Genomic DNA, 20780 nt, shown 5'->3' on the forward strand with positions numbered 1-20780 from the left:
CCCTTCCTATAATTTAATTTTTCTTCCCCAAAGTAGAAATATCAGTATTTCCTTCTTAAGGATGTTGTGTGAACCAAGTAACTAATGATGGTTAATGTTAAGCAATATTACTGACAATGTTCAAATATTCAAAGATACACTACAATAGAGAATCTTATTTTTAGCTGGAAACTGAAATACTTTGAAAAGCAAATAGGGAAGATAAAATAGCTAGTAAAATGTCAAGGGACTCTTTTAAATTATATACCAAGAGTTGTATAATAAAGGGAGCATTATGCATACACCAAAGACTGTCTATTAGTTCATTTACTGATATATGCATTTGCTTGTTCCTTCATTAAACTAATATTTATTGAGTACCTACTATGTGTTAAGGACTATGCCTTGGGGATACAATACTGAAAATAAACAGACATGGAGCCTGCCCTCAAGGATCTCAGAGTCCACCAGGGCATAGAGATATGGATGAAATAGGCATGTTAATGGATGTATCATTCTAAATTCAAATAATTTACCCAAAGTAAAGAAACAAAATGTTATGAGCGCATATAATGAAAAATGACTGATCTACATTTGGAAGTCAAGGAAATAGTCCACAAGGAAATGACAGTCTTGTTCTGAGAGCTGGAGGATTAACAGGAATTAACTAGGCAAAAAGAGAACAGCGTTCCAGAGGGAGGAAGCATCACACAGGTAGGTCCCTGGGCTAAGTGAGAGGATGCTAGAGTGTTGGAGGACAGGAATGAAGACAGCTTAGGCCTGGTCGTGGGAACAGAGTGGAGCAAGAGACTGACAGCGAGTGAGCACATAGGATGGATAAATCATGGCAAGAACTCTACCATGGTAAGAATTTTAATGAACCTGAGAACAGTAGAAAGGCATAGGTGGGTTACAAGAAGTGAGGAGACATGGACAGCTTTGCTTAAAAGATTGCTACTCTTAAAAGACTGAATATATCCTTTGGATATACTGCATCAAATAAAATATATTATAAAATTAATTTCACTTTATTTTACTCTTTTAATGGTTTACTAGAAAATTTAAAATTTTATATGTGGCTTTCACATTTCTCGTGGACAGTGCTATTCTAGAACTTTATTTTTCTCTACTGCTTTGAGCTAAGCATTGGAGAAAACCCAATTGGTGAGAAATCAGAACGCTCTTTCCTCTCAGATAAGCTTTCTGACTACTACTAAACACTTAGACATTGCATATTAAAGATGATGACCAAAAATGAAGATGTTAAAATGCATAACCTCAAGGAACTTAACAAATCTGTGATAAAAAGCAAGGAACCCTATTTATTAGAACTTATAAGTTCTAGGCAATACATTTAACTTTTTCATTATGACATTTATGAACTCATTGAACAATACCCAGTAATGATGTTTATACCAACATAGAAATACTCATATCAAACCTGATTCTTAAATTGTGACTCACACAATATGAACTTAGACACATAATTCATACCCCATACTCAGATGCTTAGCCCAAATCAGTAGAAAAAAAGTTCTACGACAGCACTGTCCTTGAGAAATTGAATGAGAGCCACATATAAAATGTTTAAGTTCTCTAGGGGCCATATTAGAAGAATTTTTAAAAAGTGAAATTACTTTAATATGTTTTATTTAACCCAATATATCCCAAGTCTCACCACTCCAATGTGCTGTCAATATAAAATTATTACTGAGCTATTTTACGTTCCTTCTCTAGTACTGTCTTTGAAATCCAGTGTTTATTTTACTCTCAAAGCACATCTCAATTCAGAGTTTTCACATGCCAAGTGCTCAACAGCCAAATGTGGCAGGTGGTTGCTGTAATGAACATCACAGTTCTAGAGGGAAGTGATTTTAGAATCTTGTTCCGACTCCATCACTAAACAAGGTAACCTTGAAAATGTCACTTAAATTGTATGTTTCATTTTGTCATCTGTGAGATGGGCATAGTATCCATTGTATCTGCCCTGAGAAGTTATAAGAATAAAATATTAAATTTTAAAGTAATTCAACATGTGTTTCACATTATAAGGAATGACTTTGATCTTACTTTACTTTCATGATTTTTATCCCTCCTAAATTAATAATAAACACATAAAGCACTCAAAAGGATTACTGTTACTGTAACTACTACTACTATTATTACTATTATTTGTACTGTGGTTTTAAAAATGTACACTATGTGATGTTTAGTTTTCTCTAAGTGAAATTAGAACTCACACAAATGTCCCTTATGAATGGAGTCATTAGCCAATATTTCAAAAAGAACATGCACAGGAATTTCAATAAATTGGAAATACTTAATGATGCTAATGTGCAAATACTGGGCAGACAGATGACTTGCTGATGGGTACCATATGCATTTCCATTACCAGAAAATTGGAAATAGCATAGATTATGAAGGAAATAATGAATAATAGCACAGAATTTTAATTAATACTGAAATACTCTAAGTTTAAATCACGATGACATATAACAATGCTATGGCAGCAACTCTAGATTTCTATCTTTATATAACTGCTGAAAGGTAAGTGAAGTTGAATAAAGTGTTTGGCACTTAATTTTTTTACATATCTTAATGTTATCCATTTGATACAGAAGATTTTGACTGCTTAGTTGATTATATGCAGCATAGCAAAGCATAATAAATGGGGTTTGACTCCTTTCCTACAGCTCAAGTTTGTCACTGTAACTAGTATTTTGTGTGGTAAGGAGACTGGGTGTCCTGTCACTGATATTCTTGAACTCAGTTCCAAAATTCAAGTCCCTGTTACATACAAAGTGCTCTGCTAAGATGGATATAACACCTCACCACAATTTTTTAAATCTGTTACGAAGGTCAAAGTCATCTGAAGAAAATTAAGTTTTACAATGATTCACTGTGCTTTGAAAAAAAATGTTACTGCCTTTAAAATCCCCTCGGCAGTAGACTGATTGGTTGAATGTCCCCAATTATTTGCTTTTCTGTGCATCCATGCCTATTTTGCTACATGTCTTTGCAGTAATAATTACTAATGAGATTGAATCTATTCTCTCTTTTTACATATTTTTTTATTGTGGTAAAATATACATAGCATAAAATCTACCATCATAACCATTTTTAAGTGTACAGTTCAAAGACATTAAGTACATTCACATTGTGCAATTATCACCACCATCCACCTCCAGAACTTCTTCATCTTCACAAACTGAAATTCTGTACCCATTAAACACTAATTCCCCATTCCTATCTCCAGCCCCTGGCAACTATCATTCTATTTTGTCTACACAATTTTGATGATTCTAGGAACCTCATATATGTGGAATCTATTTGTCCTTTTATGACTTATTTCACTTAGATTAATATCATAAAAGTTCATCCATTTTATAGCATAGTCAAAATTTCCTTCCTTTTAAGATAGAATAATATTCCATTATGTGTGTGTGTATACCACATTTTGTGTATCCACTCATTTATCAGTGGACACTTGGCTTGCTTCCACTTTTGAGCTACTGTGAATAGTGTTGTTATGAACATGGGTATGAAGATATCTGTTTGGGGTCTTTTCTTCAATTCTTTTGGATACAGACCCAGATGTGGAATTTTACATTTAATCTTTTGAGGAATGACCATACCATTTTCCCCAGGGGATACACCATTTTACATTCCTGCCAGCTATGCTCACTTCCTTGCCAACACTTGTTATTTTCTTACTTTCTGATTACAACGAAATTAATGAGTGTGAAATGGTATCTCATTGTGGTTTTGATTTGAATTTATTCCCTTACTCCTGAATCTGACTTTGGTACTAACTTTGGTCAATGGAATATTAGCACAGCAACTCAATGATAATCTTTAAAAAAATGCTTATGCCTTGCTCTCTGCCAATAACATGGGAAGAACAAGCTCAGGCTTGCCTGTTGGAAGAGGGAATATGAGGAACAAAGCTGAGTTGCTCAAGTCATCCCAGACAAGGCCATCCTAGATTAGGTAATAGGCAGCTGATGCTCAAACATGTGGGTGAGGCCAGCCAAGATGAGCAGAGTGACCCAGCTGACCTGCTCTGAGTGCAGAGACACAGTGAGCCCAGCTGACATCAACCAAGCATAGCCAAATCAGCCAAACCCAGTTCAAATCAGAGAAACTCCACAGACTTGAGGCTAAATAAACTAATATCTTTGCTTTATTTTGTAGCCGTATCTATATATACATAATCTTTTGGGATAAACCAATAAATAAATTATTGCATGAAACTCTATTGTTACATAATGAGTCAAGGTAGAAGTATCAGTGGTAAGAATGTACCAAAACAAAAGATCAATTAATTAAATGTTGCCAGAGTACAGTGGAGCATACCATTAGAATCGGGACGGAAATACTGAATTTTGCTTTTTTTAAGAAAGTACATTTTCCTTTCTCCAACCATTCTTTCAAACCATGGCCAGTGTGTCTGGCTCCCGAAACCTCTTTCCAAAAATCCATAACTGAAAAAGGGAAGAATCAAGGGCATTGGTTTGTACCTATGGAAGACCCAAAAATTTATGAATCTAGGCATGACCATCTTTCTCATAGTTCGAGATGAAAATCTCATTGGCTACACAATTTTCTTTTCACTTAACCCACTCCCTGTGACCTATGGTCATCTTATGAGCCCTTCCTCTATTTTGTACCTGGCCTATTATAGGCTTGTATGTTTCCTGCCTGACCTCTGTCAACATTTGAGTCATAACCCTGATCTGGAATTATGACTTCCTTTGGTTTCTTCTCATTGTGTTCCCTGGAAATGTAAATTTTCAGAAAACAGAAACAAAACATGACTTGGATATTAGGAATGTTATGCTTGGTTTGCTATTGAAGATAGCTTTATTTAACTATGGAAATTCAAATTCCAAGAACTTTAAACACAGTATTAGAAACAAGTATGTTTTTTCCCCATTTGGTTTCTTTCTCTCCTACATTTTGGATGGTATTCTCACAGATGTCATTATCATCATTATTTTCATTACTCATGAAATGAGCCATGTAGCATGCTCAAGTGGAAGCTAAGGAGCTTGGTGCCAATTTTTGTCCTGTGATCAATTTGCAATGGCTTGCTGTTCTGGTCTTGACTGAGAGAGATTAATAACATCTTAAGGTAAAATGCTATTGATTCATCTACTCTTAAAAAAAATCCCTATTCCCACAGAAATTTGTTATTTCTGATTCATCAGATCCTTTTATTTAGTTCTTTAGTCTAACAACATTATTTTTATAAATAGACACCCTTCCCCAGCAATGTCAGAGTATACCAATACCACAGGGATTTTATTAAATGCATTTAATTGAGATGGGCATGCCAAGGGAACACTTCGTTTCATAATAATAAAAAAAGCAAAAAGAATAACATCTAGTCCCAATTTCCCTACAGAAATATCATTTCAAGGATAATTTTTCAGTGTTATAACTTATGTCATGAGAAATGCATCAAAACTATTTGACACATAAGAAGTCATCTGATATATCTTTTCTTAACCTATGTAACAAGAATGTCTAACCTGGAGAACAACAGGCCACCAAAGAGACCATGGATTAAAGTCAGGCAGTCCACGGGGAGGGGGAAGGGTAAGCTGGGTGAAGTGAGACAGTGGCATGGACATATATACACTTCCAAATGTAAAATAGCTAGTGGGAAGCAGCCGCATTGCACAGGGAGATCAGCTCCATGTTTGTGACCACCTAGAGGGATGGGATAGGGAGGGTGGGAGGGAGATGCCAAGAGGCAGGAGATATGGGGACATAGGTATATGTATCACTGATTCACTTTGTTATACAGCAGAAACTAATGCAACAATGTAGAGCAATTATACTCCAATAAAGATGTTAAAAAAAATTATATCCTTTGTTTCTCACTAACCTGTACCTGATTTAGCTTTTCCTTCAATCATGAATGCAGACAACAAATTCCAGTACTGTTAGCAGAATCTATGGTTCTATCAGGAAAAATCAAGATATTTTTGTATTACACTGCAGTTGCTGCAAATAGTTCAATATATTAATGTTCACCACTACTTCAAAATTATGGTAATAATTAGGTAATAATAAATCCTATTATTGTGTTGAAGAAGTATATATGTTACTATGTCACAGGTTTGTTTTTATTCTGTTTTGAGGATTGTATTTAAACATGATAGGTTTCCTTTAATCGTAGGTGTTCTATTTTTTACCTTTAATAATTCAAAAAAGAGGTCCACAGGCTTTACCATGTTCCATAAGAGGTCCATGGTACAAAATTGCTTAAGGACTTCTGCTTATCAGAAATATATTCTCTGGTGGAAAAGCCTTGTTGAACCTCTTAAGATAGCGAAAATAGCATCCATTTAGGAGAGGTGAAATTCGATGAGTCACTAACCGAAAATTTTGTGTGGGCAGCCCCAAGGAAAACTAAAATAAGCAATATCTGAGGCAGTCCTCCTGTCTCTGAGCTCGATGCCCTAATTCTGCCTGTGCCTAAGTTTACCCAGGACCCCCCTGGACAGCATGCCGTTTTCCCTCCTTTCTTGGAAGTTCTCAAATGTTGAGACTTTTATCAATATTCCATTAAAACTAGGTCCCTACTACAAATATAAAGTACTGACAGGTGTTTTAATGTTCAGTGCCTTATTGGAAAATTATTTGCACTTTTACAGAAGCTTTATGGAGCCAGTGTCACACTGATTACAGAAAATTCTCAAATGTGAGGAAAAGAAAGAAGACACTGTTGACAATCAGGAGTTCATAAGCTCAAGCTTCTCTACTCACCTGCATTTCCAAAAACTCTAGAAAAGGTCAAGCTCACAAACTGGGCTACGCATTAGAGGCAAATTCCCAGGTTTGAGTTAAACTAGGGATATGAATTCTACTCTTTTGCTAAATTAGAAAATAATAAAAATCACAATGGAAGTTTTTTTCTTCACACCTATGAGAGACCCTCTGAAAGCAAACAGGTTTGGACCAACATTCCAAAATCCAGATGTTTTCCAAAGCTCAACATATCTGTAGGTGTCTTCAACCTAGCTTAGTTTGTCCCATGTCATACCCTCTTCTTAGATCTGAATATCTGAATTAACATATATTCGTTTCTAGTAAGACGAGCAGCATACGACATGAAATATCACAAGACAGCAAATGATTCAGCCAAGTTTTTTCTTCCTCTCTCTCTCTCTCTCTCCATTCCTCTATAATCTAGGGCACCCACTGGATCAGTAGAGGAACATTTTAAGACTTTAAATTTTAAGTTGAAATTGGATAGTTTTAAACAAAAATTGTATTCACATTTCTCTGCCAACCTCAAGGGAAATATACTAACTGAAGATCACATTGAAAGGGAGGTGTATTCAGACACTTCCTGGGTTTTTATATTTAACTTCCTTTAGACTCAAAGCAAGAGCACAGGGAGCCCACCTCCATTTCATAGTCTGTTAGCATGTTTCATAAAGGAGGGAAGAGATGACTGAACAGTTAGAATGTGTAGCAACTCTAACTATGTGGGATGCTGAATAAGATTAGCAACAACTGAAATGCTGAGAGGCCGACAACATCCTCAGAAACAGAGTTAAGAAAAGTCTCGGCATCAGAGATTTAAGAGTGTAGGTCTGTTCCCAACTAGCTTATTATAACAGGAAGATTTAAATTTAGTACATAGTACAGAGCAAACCTGAAGATGGCTGACTCTCTTTGGTCAGGAAATAGATCTTTGACCTTTTTTGAACTGAAAAACTTCAAGAGTAGAACAAACACCCCTGATGTATGAGGTTCACGTATATTCTAATGCACTCAGCAATTAGTAACTGCAATGTCATCTGTAGGAGGAATACAGCATTATTCCACTTGGTCACATCCAGAGCCCCTCTGCTTACAGGCCACATCACTGTCATGTTTTGCTTACATCTAGGATCAACATACCCTAAAGAATATGTGTTAGATAAATATAAACATCTTGACAGGTAAATGCAAGTATGGACAGTAATACCTTTGAAAAGCACAAATTAATATGACTTACTTCTATGAGAAATATTTATTCACTTAATTTGGCCCTTTCATACAGCTTCTGTTCTTACCTTCCCCAAATATCATTTATCTGCCAAGTTGTATTTATTTAAAAGCTTTTGGACTATTTAAATGAAATTACACTTAAACTACTTGCAAGGGCAGAGGACAAGGCCTCAGATTTTGGCAGGATCTCTGCCATTTGTTCAATTAACTCACTGATGATCTGAAAGTAAATATGGTATTACAGGGAGTTACATAATGCCCATCTACGTGACAATCAGCTGAACTTTATTAGCTCTCTCTGAGAAGGCAGAGAGCCAAAGTCATGATGAAATGCAAGCCTCCACCTGGACGCAGCGTGGGGATGGGGATTCAACAATTCACAAAAAGTGCTGGGTTACCTGAATCTATAGGTCAAGCTCAGGGTTATGGCAAGGATGCCTCCCTAAATTTTGTACCTTGGGTTCCTTGCTTGCTGCACCCAGCCCTGATTTAAATAGTATGATCATTTCAACCACATCTGACATTAGGACACATAGCATACAGGAAGGCAATATTTTCCTTAGTGTGGCTTATAGGACTGAATCAGAAGTACTTGCAAAACCTGGTAAAATTGAAATTTTTTTTATACCAAATCCTTAATCTACTGAGAGAGATGTTCAGAGAATGAGGCCTGATAATTTTCATTTATAATCACTTGAGGAGATTCTGATGCCTTCTAAAATAGATCCTCAATGCAACAGAATGAAACTGGACCCCTATCTTGCATGATGCACAAAAATCAACTCAAAATGCATTAACAAGCATGAACATAAGACCTGAAACCATAAACTTCCTGGAAGAAAATACATGGGGTAAAAGCCTTGACATTGGTCTTAGTGATGACTTTTGGGATTTGACAACAAAACCAAAGGCAACAAAAGCAAAAATCAACAAGTGAGACTACATCAAACTAAAAAAGCTTCTGCACAACAAAGGAAACCATCAACAGAATGAAAAGGCAACCTATGGAACGGGAGAAAATATTTGCAAATCATATGGTAAGGAATAAATAAATCCAAAGTATATAAAGAATTCATACAACTCTACAACAACAACAAAATGATTAAAAATGGGCAGAAGATCTGAATAAACATATTTTCAAAGAAGACATACAAATGTCCAGCAGGTACAGGAAAAGGTGCTCAACATCAGTCATCATCAAAGAAATGCAAATTAAAACCACAATATGATAACACCTCACACCCTTTAGAACGGCTATTATCAAAAAGACAAGAAATAGGGCTTCCCTGGCAGCACAGTGATGAAGAATCCACCTGCCAATGCAGGGGACACGGGTTCGAGACCTGCTCCAGGAAGATCCCATATGCTGTGGAGCAACTAAGCCCGTGCACCACAACTACTGAGTCTGCACTCTAGAGACCGTGAGCCACAACTACTGAGCCCGCATGCCACAACAACTGAAGCCCGTGCACCAAGAGCCCGTGCTCTGTTACAACAGAAGCCACCACAATGAGAAGCCCGCGCACCGCAATGAAGAGCAGCCCCCACTCACTGCAACTAGAGAAAGCCCGCGCGCAGCAAGACCCAACACAGCCAAGAAAATAAAATAAATACGATAAATAAATTTTTTAAAAAAAGACAAGAAATAACAAGTATTGCCAAGGATGTGGAGAAAAGGGAACCCTCGTGCACTCCTGATGGGAATATAATTGGTGCAGCCACTATGGACAATAATATGGAGGTTCCTCAAAAAATTAAAAATAGAACTACCACACAATCCAGCAATTTCACTTCTGGGAATTTATCCAAAGAAAATGAAAACAGGATATAAAAGAGATATCTGCACTCCCATGTTCATTACAGCATTATTCACAATAGCCAAGATATGGAATTAACCGAAATATCTGTCAATGGATGAACAGATAAAGAGGTACACAATGAAATACTATTCTGCCAAGAGAAAGCAGGAAATCCTGCTGTTTGCAGCAACCTGGATGAACTTTGAGAACATTACGCTAAATGAAATGTCAGACAGAGAAAGACAAATACTGTATGACCTCACTTGCATGTGGCACATAAAAAAGCCAAACTCACAGAAACAGCGTAAACTGGCTGCCAAGGACCGGAAAGTGGAGGAAATAGGTGGAGGTTAGTAAACGGGTACAGATTTTCAGCTATAAAATGAAGTCTGAGGATCTTATGTAAAACATGGTGACTACAGTTGATAACACTATAGTATATAATTGATATTTGCTAAGAGAATAGAACTTAAATATTCAAGGAAATAAGGAAAGAATGGAGGGAGGGAGGGAGGAGGGGAAGGAGGGAGGTCCTTCAAATACTTGCTATATAATCGAGTGATTGATTGAATAAACAGAAGGCAAGTGAAGACTTAGGCGTGGTTTGGGAGTTATCTTGTACTCTGGGCATTTTCCTTGAACTGAAAGAAACACAAGGCAGAAAGGAGAAAAATATCTGCATGTGGATTTACCCATTCACATAACTTACCACGTTGTTTTTCCTAAGAGAACATATTCTAACATCTTCAAATAATTTCATGTAGAAATATTAAATTTAGTCTGCAATATTATTTTGTACTAGATAATAGCAAATACTATTTTCTCAGGTAAGTAAATTGAAAACAAGTGGCAATTCAATTTCTTAACTTTTGTGATCTTACATTTTTTAAATTTCTGGTCCCCAATATTTTACTAGCCTGCTCACCCAGAATGCTATTAAATTAACAAAATATATGTTCTTAAAAAGTCAGACAGAGTACCTTAACAGAAATCATATATGCACTTAAAATGGGAGCACAAAATAAGATACAAGTTTTACACTGTTCTTCAGAAAGCATAGGATTGTGATATTTCCCTCTAGGAGAAAAGGTTATCTTTGGAATCAAACTTTAGGTTGTTTACAGAAGAAATACTTCCGTTTAGGAAGCCGGAATAACGATAGGGATTGGCATTAGACTTTTGATTGTGGAAAACACCTATGACTGTAGTTTACAGGTTGGCATACTGCTGCTGGGAAAGGAAGTTTTGTGTTTTACAGTCTTGAATTCATTTTCGTTTTTTATATAATATACAACTCCTGTGGGTCCACTGAAGCCTTACTCAATAGATACTCTCTGTTATCCCATTTATTACAGCAATGATTATAATATGAAAACATATTTTGGTGCTAACAAAGCCACACTGTAGGCTTAATAGCTAAAGTAGCAGAGCAGAATGGCCCACCAAGGTACAGTTTCTGAGAAAATATTGCCACAGAATGTGCATCTAGGGAAAAAGAGATTGTTTCTGTGTGTTAGTTCAACATAGGTTATAGTACTTTGGGGGATTACTGGATGGTGTTTTGGAATTGGGGGCTTCTATGAATGTGGCAAAATCTTTTTCTGTTTTCTGGGAACAAATGCCTAGGTTAAAGTGCAGTAACCAGGGTAACAGATTCTGAGAAAAGATGAATCCTCAGTCTTTTTCACCCAGTCACTAGCTCCAGCTCCCAGTCTCATCAGCTTTGGCCCTTTTCCCATAGGGAGAAGGAGAAGATAAATAAAGTTGTCAACACCGAGACCAATGTGATAAAGAAACCGGAGAGTCAGACAGAGAAAGACAAATACTGTATGATATCACTTACACGTGGAATCTAAAAAATAATGCAAATAAATGTATATGCAGAACAGAAACAGACTCACAGACATAGAAAACAAACCTGTGGTTACCAAAGGGAAAAGGGAAGCAGGGAGGAACAAATTAGGGGCATGAGATTAACAGATACAAACCACTAGGTATAAAACAGATAAGCAACAAGGATATACTGTATAGCACAGGGAATTATCTTGTAATAACTTATAATGGAGTATAATCTGCAAATATACTGAATCACTATGCTGTACACCTGAAATTAACAAGCATAAAAAATCTCAAGCAATGGAAATATGAGTTTAACATACACAAGAAATAAGCAAGTAACAGGGATGTTAGGAAAATAGGTCTCTGATTTGTTTAGGGTATTTCTCTAGGTAGCCTTTTTAGTAAGGCTGAAGCATAAAACAATGTTTTCCAAAGTTGAGCCTTGGACGACCTGCACAAAATCACTTGGAGAACTTATTGAAAGTGATGTAGCCAGAAATCTGTTCCTCTCTGTCTCTCAAGTCTGCTTTCCTGTGTTGGCATCATCTTCAGGCAGGCTCTCTCCTGAGATGTCACAGGCTGCTCCAAGATTCCTCGTTCTGCACAGGTAGCAAAACAGAAGCTCCTCTGCCCCAGCCTTTACTAGATTACATTCTACTGGTCTGACTCATGTCACATTGATGATTCCTGTACCAGTCATCGTGGAAGGGGGTGAAATATGTCCACGCCTGGGTTGTTTGCCTAACCATGGTGCCAAGATAGAGGTCAGTCTCATCCAAATCTTAGACTGTGGTAGGGGCAGGTACTCCTCAAAATCAGGCTGCAGCTACTAAAAGACAGGAAACTAGATACTGGCCTGGCAGAAACAAGATATGCCTTTTACAAGACAGTTTATATATGTTCATTTAGTTACTTTTTAGATATTAATTTATACATTTATTGGTACCATTCCTGTTCTAAGAAGGATTTAAGAACAAACATCTGCTATTTAAAAACCCACACATGACGGAAAGAGATGAGTTCTCCACACTAGAGTCAACCTAGATATGAAGAAGTGAAGCCTATCTGCTTCGTTTTTTTAACGATTTTATTAAGGTATGATTAACATGTAAAAATCTCTACATAGTTAATGTATACAAATCTATGAGTTTGGAGATAAGAATACATGCATGGAACATCACCACCATCAAGGCCACAGACATATCCATCACCTCCCAAACTTGCTTCTCACTCCCTTTGTTACTATTAATATTGCTATTTTTATTTTCTGTGTCTGGTAAGAACACGTAACATAAGATCTACATGGGTAGCCCTGGAGCACATTGTGCTAAGTGAAAGAAGTTAGACACGAAGACAAATACTACATGATATTACTTACACGTGGAATCTAAAATAGTCAAACTCATAGAAGCAGACAACATAATGATGGTTGTCAGGGGCTGAGGGGAAGGGAAATGAGGAGGTGATGCTCAAAGGTTACAAAGTTTCAGCCATACAAAATAAGTTCTGGAGATCTACTATATAGAGCATAGTACCTATAGCTAACGGTACTGTATTGTATATTTAACATGTGCTACCAGAGTTACTCATATGGTTACAGTATTAATCAACGTAGAAGCTCCCTGGGGGTACTTTTAAAATTCTTAATTGTTTTTTTATAATTTCTGCCCTTGCTCTGCATTTCTTTGCCTCGTTTACTTCTACACCTTCTTACTTCTCATTTTTGCTCTCTCTAGTTTGGCCTTCCCACAATCTTCCCATGAGCTTAAAATGGTTTAGTTTGGAAAGCAGACCAAGAACATAAAACTATTAAAAGCATCACATGAATTTGGAATTGTATTCAGCTGCTAAAACAGGCCTCAAATAACAGTTGTTTGAGCAAGATACAGTTTTATTTTCTCAATATGGAAGCCCAGAAGAAGTAGGACAACCAGGGCTGATATGAAAGATGGACAATATTCTCATTGTCCTAAGCCTCTTCCATCTTACTGTCACATCGTCTTTAGCATGTGCCTTTCATTCTCAAGGTTGTCTCAATGGAAACAGAGAATATGCCACTGCAACCATAATGTTCCCAGAGAAGGGTGGAAGATGGGAAAAGGGGGAAGGACAGACAGCGTGCATCTTGTCACCAAGTTGCTCCCTTTACAAATTTTTTCCTGGAGTCTCTACCAAATAAATGACTCCTGCTTACACATCAGTCATTTTTATCTGCCAGGAAGACTGGGCATTGCAGGACTTTGGTTTTGTTTTTTGTTTCTTGAGCAGGGCACATTGCTTCCCTTCCCTATCTCCACAATTCATGGAAATGTTACTCATGAAGAAAGAGAAGATAAATATTAAACAATTTACAATGTTCAGCACAAGTGAGTATCCATTGGTTCTTGAGACTCTGCAAATTTAAACCTCAAACTCAAGAGCAACTCATTGTTTCTTCAAGAAACTCTCCCATAAAAATCTTGATAACGCCTCCCACAAATTAAAATGAAAATCAATTTGACTTTAATTTCATCCAGTTTGATTAGACAATAAACATTAAGGAGTAATTTAATGAACAGGAGTGCTCATATTTTAGAAGATAATGGTATCATAAAGTAGAGCCACTATACTATAAATGGGCAATATGCATTCCCAATTTCTCCAGGGGGAAGGTTTATGAGCCCAAATCCCAGACAGAGGTAACACCTTATTGTTATTGGAAACTCGGTCACAAAGTTCTCTGCTACCAGATAAGAAATCTAAGGAAGCCTTTTGTTTATACAACATGGGTAACTCAGTTCCCTAACCTGCTATTAATGTCACCTCATTGGATCCCAGGGCATATTCTTTACCTGAGCCCACCAAATTATGTGTGTTTTCTGGTCAACAAAGGCAAAGGAACTTTTTATTAATTTGAGAGAATAGTGGAGCGTAATAAAATACAGTGAAACAACCATTCCCTTGGCATAAACATCCATCTACTGAAGAACAAACTGCAGACTTAGTCATTTAATTCTAAGAATTCCTCTAGTCCAGATTGCTATATTCACTAATGCTTTCCAGACTGATCGTAATTCTTCCACTTTTGCCTCCTTTGCAGCCTATTTTAGTTGGAAAGTTACTAACATCCCCCATTTCTAATATTGTAAATGGGTTGTCCACTGAAATGATGTATGTCATCGTAAAAGTAGGAGAGAAGCAAAAGAGCTCTGCTAGGCAATGTATCCCGACTATTAATGCTGTGGCAATATGTTTCCATAATTTGTTTTGTTTTGTTTGTAGTTTACTGCTATACCAGCATCAATTCCTGTGTGTGTGTGTGTGTGTGTGTGTGTGTGTGTGTGTGTGTGTCAGTCACAGGACCCTGATTTTTCTTTGAATATAAATTTAGCGGGAAAATAGATCAAGATCCCCTCAACTCCTGGCCAAGGGTGAGCAGGATGCCAGATGCTCTCTTCCTGGAACTTGAATTTTAAGCAGAAAAACCCACAGATTAAAAAGTTCAAGTTCATTCATCCAAAAGAAGTACCCTATAAGGACCATCCATTTCTGCTCCCTGAATTTTCAGAGCAACTGTAGTCATTTATAAAGTTTACAATCTTTACACAATTGTTCAACAATTCTCCGAACTACTCTATATCCTTTTAACAAATATCTACTTTGCTTAGGCTTATCCGAGTTTGTTTTATTTGCTTTCGACTAAAGAACCATAATTGATATGAAGAGCGAAGACCAAATGTGATAATGCACAAGCCCCCAAAGTCCCTCTACATCCCTGAGTGCTGTGCTTCTAAAGCAAATGGGGGGAAGATAATCCCCCCCAATTCTTGAAAGAAAAATATAGGTTAACTCTACAGAAAAAGTGCTACATAGTTCCAAAAGTTTGATTTATAACTCAGAGCTTCTGCAGTTCATGTCCATGTCTTGGCATACAGGTATTTTTAATGATTTAATTCTAGCTGTCTGATGCACTGAAGGAAATTTAAAGATTTGAACCAATATACCACTGTTTTTAAAGTACAATTTTATTTTTTATATGTATATATATATATATATATTTTTTTTTTTTGTGGTACGCGGGCCTCTCACTGTTGTGGCCTCTCCCGTTGCGGAGCACAGGCTCCGGACGCGCAGGCTCAGCGGCCATGGCTCACGGGCCCAGCTGCTCCACGGCACATGGGATCATCCTGGACCGGGGCATGAACCCGTGTCCCCTGAATCCGCAGGCGGACTCTCAACCACTGCGCCACCAGGGAAGCCCTTTATTATATTTTTAAATAGAGGATTTAGTATTGGAAAGAATTAGATACTCTGACCTGAGCCACAGTAAGAAATAAGGGAAAAAAGATACTCAGTAGAAGGAACTTTGTTCCTAGAGCCCAACTAGCTTCAATCTTTACTACTCTTTATATTACATGTGGCACCTTTCAGAGACAGAAAAATAAGCCTTTTCCCTAAATGGTCCTTATCTTTGGTCTTCTTCCTATATCAACTATAAATTACAATTACTGGGAAATTAAAAGTGGCATTAGTTGAAGGTTACTACCTTTGTATAGGTGGATCAGAAGTTCTTTCTTAATCGATCAAAATGCTTGGGCAGTATTATCAAAGAATAAGAAGCCAGCCATGAAGAACAGAGAACAATATTTAGGGAAAAAATAGAATACTATGCACATAAATTTCTATTGTCTTCCTTTACTACACATCTCTTCTTCCAGCCTTCAATTTCATGCACTTATAGTAAGAATTTTTTTCTAGTTCATCTCTATAGAAAAAAATAAATTAAAAGCTCAAACTCTTCTTTACAGATTGCTACTTATCAAAGTTCTGAAGGGCTTTCAAAGCATCTAATAAGAAAACAAGTTGTCTTTGGTACATAAAGAAGTGCAAAACAGTATTTGACAATAACAATTTACATTTTACTTACTCAACTGCACATTTGATTACCCATATCCAAACATGAAATTGGTATTTCTTTCACCAAATTTTAAAGCCGAGAAACAGGGTATAAAATGATAAATGAGGAATAAACTGGTTTCCTGTGAAAGAATTTTAGGGATGCTTAAAGGAAGAAATAAAGAGAATCAATCTGAATTGTACTAGCATGGGAAAATGATTGCTTTCTGTTTGCATTGTGGAAGTATAGTGTTATGGTGTATTTATGTTTTATTTATTTTTCAATTGTGAACTATTTTGTGCATAGAAAATAGCACCTATAATGCTTAAAGTTTGTTAGATGTATGGTTTAAATAATGATAAAAACAACACCTAGCACCCAGAACCTAGCTTAAGGAAGAGACCCTTATGGGTATTTTGAAGATCTCTGCATGTTCCTCCCTGAACAGAGGCCCTCCATACCCAGCTGAGAGGTAACAGCTGTACTAAATTTCTTTTAATCATCATTTGGTTTTCCTTCGACTTGCCCTACAAACAGATGTCCCTAGTTGAAAAGCTTGCTCATGCATGTTTTTAAGGTTTAGGTAGATCTTTACACCACTTTTATTTATTGATTGATCCGCATTGTTTTTAAAATCCATCTACGTTTCATTACTAAATAGTAAACCACTGTAGGCACAAACCAAATTTGCTTATCTACTGTTTTTAATGATGGAAGTTGGACTGTTTCCTCTATTAAGAAAAAAAGCTGTGATAAATACACGTATCTTATCACTTAGAAATGTGTAAGAGTTTATCCAAGGTGTGAGCGTGCAATACCTTATACAATTGCTGTTCTTAAGGTACATGCATCTGCTTTTCTCCTAGATAATACTAACGTTTCCCACGTGATTATACAGTTGACCCTTGAACAACAGGGGTCCACTTATACAGGGATTTTTTAAAAATAAACATACTGGAAAATTTTTGGAGATTTGCAACAATTTGAAAAAACTCGCAGATGAACCTAGTAGTCTAGAAATATCGAAAAAATTAAGAAAAAGTTAGGTACGTCATAAATTCATAAATTATATGTAGATACTAGTCTATTTTATCATTTACTACTATAAAATATACAGAAATCTATCATAAAAAGTTAAAATTTACCAAAACTTATGTATACAAACTGTACATGGCGCCACTTACAGACAAGAAAAATGTAAACAAATGTAAAGTTGAAGAATTAAGTCATAACTGCATAAAATTAACGGTAGTACATACCGTAGTCCTGTTATAATTTCACAGCCACCTCCTGTTGCTACTGCGGGGAGCTCGAGCGCTGCATCAGCTTCAAACGCCAGAGACGCCAATCATCTCCACCTGAGCCCGTGCGTCTCGCCCGTAAAATCTCATCTCGCGGGAACATGAGCTCTCGCAGTTCTCGCGTGTTTTCCATCGTATTTAGTGAAATACCTTAAACCTTGAATAACACCATGAAACCCATGCAAAGTGCTACTAGTGGTGCTGGAAGTGCTCCGAAGAAGCAGAGAAAGGTCATGACATTACAGGAAAAGTCTGAATTGCTTGCTATGTACCGTAAATTGAGGTCTGCAGCTGTTGTTGCTGCCATTTCAAGATAAGTGAATCCTGTGTAAGGACCATTGTAAAAAAAGAAAAGCAAATTCATGAAGCCATCCCTGCAGCTATACCAGCAGGCACGAAAACCTTGTATTTTGCAAAATAACTTTTAATCTCTTATTAACAATGCAGCTTCTATGTGGGTGCAGGATTGTTATAAGAAAGGATACCTGTAGACCCTAATAGGATTGGAGAAAAAGTGAAGTCAATATATGACAACTTAAAGCAAAAGGAAGGCAAAGTATATAAAGCTGGAGAGTTTAATTCCAGCAAAGGATTGGCACCATATAAAAAACTTCAGAGAAATTAGAAAGTCAGACAGAAATTACAGTGTATTTCCATAAAGTTTGCCGAGTGTGCCTGCCCCTCTTTTCTCCCTTCACCTCCCCCACCTCTTCTGCCTCTGTGACTCCTTAGCAAAACCAACCCTTCCTTCTCTTCCTCCTTAGCCTACTAAACGTGAAGGCGACAAAGATGAAGACGTTTATGATGATCCATTTCTACTTAATGTAGTAAATAATCATCATGTTGTACACTTAATAAACCTATCTGTTGTGTATGTGTGCGTGTCTTTGTGTGAAAATCTAATAACTATATGGAAAGAACTATTTAAGATGTTTTTGTGTCATCATCATCATCACCTATGTATTCATCATTAGAACATCGTGTACAAGACAGTCTGGATATTAATCCTATGAGAGTCATAAGTATTACAAATACATCATTGTTTTTAGTTTGCACTTTCATGATTTAGTCTTTTGATAAATGTAAGGTCTTACCTTTAATGTAAAGTTAGTAATTTTCTCCTGTATAATTTGACGGTTTGTGTCGTGTTTAAGAATATAATAAAGAATATGTTTCTCGGGCTTCCCTGGTGGCGCAGTGGTTGAGAGTCCGCCTGCCCGATGCGGGGGACGCGGGTTCGTGCCTCGGTCCGGCAAGATCCCACATGCCGCGGAGCGGGTGGACCCGTGAGCCATGGCCGCTGGGCCTGCGCGTCCGGAGCCTGTGCTCCGCAACGGGAGGGGCCACGACAGTGAGAGGCCCGCGTACCGCAAAAAAAAAAAAAAAAAGAATATGTTTCTCTAAAAATATGTAATTACATCTTTTATAATTAATGTCACCAAGAATTGATGTTTGTGTGTGGGTGTGTAGAAGTGGGATTCAATATCATATCTTTCCACATAAACAAACGTGTGCCCATTAACTTTTTTATTGCTAAGCCCACCTTTTTTCAAATCATCAGTACAGCACTTCTGTAATATAATGTTTTCATATATAAACATGAAATATTTGGATATATGGATATATTTCTAGGATTTCTAACATTCCATTGATTAATTTATCTATTAGCAAGAGTTTTTTTGCACCTGCTGTTGCTTCTACCTGGAAAGCATTTCCGGCAGGTCTTTTCTTGGCTACTCTTTTCTCCATTTAGGTCCTTTTTTCAAAGGGTACTTTTCTGACAATTTTAACGTAAAATAGTCCCCATTCTCTCATTTTTACCCCATCTCATATTGTATTCACTATATCCTTTACCACTGCTTTATATTTATACTTACTTGTTTGTTTATTGCCTGCATCTTCCATTAAAATGTAGAACCATGAGAGCTGAGACCTTGTCTGGCTCATTTATGCATATTCGGTGCCTTTGGAATACTTGGAAGATAGTAGGCATTTAATGAGATGTTTTGCAAGGAATAAATAAAGAAATAGGTATAAAGTTTGCTCTGTCACTTATGAGATGAGGAATCTTGGGCAAGTTACTTAATCATTCTAAATGGCACTTCTAAAATGTCCATATTATTTCCTTATTTGTAGGCTAAGGCTTAGGGATAATGTTTATAATGTGCCTACGATGGTGCCTGGCACACAGAAAGTGCTTTGTAAGTGGTATATACTATTATATACCGTCCACTGATAAGAAGAAACAAGATGCAACTTGCCATCAAGAAAACCCCAAATATCAGGGCTTCCCTAGTGGCGCAGTGGTTGAGAATCCGCCTGCCGATGCACGGGACACGGGTTCGTGCCCCGGTCCGGGAAAATCCCACATGCCGCGGAGCGGCTGGGCCCGTGAGCCACGGCCGCGGAGCCTGCGCGTGTGCGTGCTGAGCCTGCGCGTGCGCGTCCGGAGCCTGCGCGTGCACGTCCGGAGCCTGCGCGTGCACGTCCGGAGCCTGCGCGCCGGGAACCTGTGCTCTGCAACGGGAGAGGCCACAACAGTGAGAGGTCCGCGTACCGCAAGAAAAAAAAAAGAAAACCCCAAATATAAAGATACAAAATATCAAATGAGAATTTTGGACTCTGATTATAAAAAAATGAAAGATATTTAGAGAGAACCCCCTTGAACTACTTTAAATAGAAGAGGGACTCCATTAGGAGATTACAGTGATATCTCATGGAGCACAAGACTGGAAATGGGGAACGCAAGGAGTCCTCCTCCCCCTCTCATTGCTGCTTCCCTCTGCAATTAATTTAATGTCTTCTTCATTTCAACTAGCTTTCTGTTTTTTAGTTAATAGAGTAGCCACAGGCTACTGAATTTATATGTTACAAATTCAGCCAATCAAAAAGAGGTCAATCTTATTTTTTCAAAGTCCCAATTCCAAATTTTCATGGAAAGGATTGATTTGACTGCTTTGATTTATAGACCTACCA

General features: G+C 37.3%; 1 protein-coding gene across 3 annotated transcripts in view; it reads right to left on the minus strand.

Annotated features, from left to right (window-relative positions):
* LOC307183788 (uncharacterized protein) overlaps positions 1-17883 on the minus strand; it is a 693054-nt gene extending 675171 nt beyond the window's left edge. For all 3 annotated transcript variants that reach the window (XR_013827609.1, XR_013827610.1, XR_013827611.1), the window contains exon 1: positions 17763-17883. The gene's annotated coding sequence lies outside the window, so the exon portion shown is untranslated. The remainder of the gene's footprint in view (positions 1-17762) is intronic.
* Between the last annotated feature and the right edge of the window lie 2897 nt (positions 17884-20780).

The sequence above is a fragment of the Stenella coeruleoalba genome (genome assembly GCF_951394435.1).
Source record: "Stenella coeruleoalba genome assembly, chromosome: 3".
NCBI lineage: Eukaryota > Metazoa > Chordata > Mammalia > Artiodactyla > Delphinidae > Stenella > Stenella coeruleoalba.